Source organism: Ambystoma mexicanum, chromosome 9 (genome assembly GCF_040938575.1).
Source record: "Ambystoma mexicanum isolate Mex_15411 chromosome 9, UKY_AmexF1_1, whole genome shotgun sequence".
In the NCBI taxonomy this organism is placed as follows: Eukaryota; Metazoa; Chordata; class Amphibia; order Caudata; family Ambystomatidae; genus Ambystoma; species Ambystoma mexicanum.
Genome location: NC_090931.1, coordinates 540,434,629 through 540,436,438, shown reverse-complemented (window position 1 = coordinate 540,436,438; position 1,810 = coordinate 540,434,629).

Genomic DNA, 1,810 nt, shown 5'->3' with positions numbered 1-1,810 from the left:
AGAGTTCTGGGGAGGTGCAGCCAGAGACACCCCTGCAGAGTATGGCCTGCAGCAAGAGAGGGTTCTCCCCCACCACCAAACCACATCCCCCACTGGTGCCTGGTCGTGCTTCAGATCCCTCCTGGGTCTGCACCATCTCCTCACCCTCAACAGCATCAAGTGCGTCATCCTCTGCAAAAACATGAAAGACAAAAAATGGAAACAGGCATTAGCACCATGGCACGCAATTAGGCCAGACAAGCTACAGTACCGGTACTTGATTTACACATGTCCCACATGACTATAACCCTCCCATGCATGCTCTGTCTATGAGTTGGAAGGGGAGGAAAATGTCAGACACTGATGACACCAAGATGGAAGAGCAACACATTAGCTGCATGCTGGCTAGCAGTGCCATCACACATTGGCTTGGGAGTGGCATGTCCAATACACATACATGACACATGCCATCACACAGATGGCATGTACCATAGGCATATCATATATATGACAATAGGGCAGAGTGATGCGGAGTAGAACCGGGTGAATTTCAACAATCAGCCTGAATGAACACAGCTAAATACGGAACAATGTTGTTGCAAGATGCCACTTCAAGGGCAACTGGCGCGATGTAGTGCAAAATGCCTACTGTGGGCAGAAGGGATACTGTAATACCCAAATCCCGGTGCGCCTAAAGCATTGGATGTAGCACATGGGTGGCCCAAAACACTCAGGCACACACACCCTGACCTGGCACTCAACCAGAACCCCTCCCACAAACAACATACACATGGATCACACACACATGCATGTGCACTCACTGGACAATGCCTCGTAATCTGGCAGTTCTCCCACACCTTGGATCTGCTCCTCTGTGACGTAGGTCCCAGCAACATGCTCATGTAGAGTGAGTTCAATGTCCTCTTGTGGAGACCCACCTCCAGTCACCAGAGTTGCGGCATGACTTGAGGCCAGCTTTTTCTTTGCCCTGCGCTTAAGGTCGTTCCAGCGCTTGTAGCACTCAACAGCTGTGCGCCTCACAAACCCAAGGTCACTTATGCTGTCCGCGATGGACTGCCAGTGTGCCTGACGTCGAGCAGGTGTGATCCTACACCCTGAAGTGACCAACATTACGGCGTCATGTTCAGACACATACTGCACAAGTGCATCCAGTTCGGCATCATTGAAGCTAGGCTTCCTTGGCGTGCCGGACCATGTAGCCGTGTCGGGGTCATCAGCCTGTACTGGACGAGCACTATTCCTCTTTCTTTTTGTGGGTGGTGGGGATCCGGAGTGCCCTACGCCGCTCTGGACACTAGAGGCAGGAGCACCGGTGGACTGTGTAGTAGTAGTGTGCGATGGCACACTGACCACATGACTTTCTGCAGGCATTAGCTGAAGTGTGATGATGGCAGGGGGAACCTCAGTCTGATGTACCGGGACCAACACTGTCCTGGCTGGGAGAGTCAGAGCTGGGGTGGACGGAGCTGCAGCTGCCCCTGCAGCCTCCCCACCCTGCCTACTCGGGGCAGCAGATGACATGGCTTCCCCTGTACCACGTGGCCTGGTGACACTGGCTTGCGCCGCCACCCGTGGCCTAGACTTGGCGACCTGGAAGTCAGCCTGAGAGTCACCCTGTGCTAGGTCAGGTGCCACAACGGGCCGGTCCAACAAGGGCTGAGATGGTGTCAGCCACGTTTCCCTCAACCATGTGGGGTGCAGGGGGATGTGTGTCCCTGACTGGTCCTCCACACGTGGGGGGCTAGGGGTAGTCTGCAAATCCTGGCCACGTCCCCTACCGCGCCCACCACGCCCACCTCTTGAGGCTCGG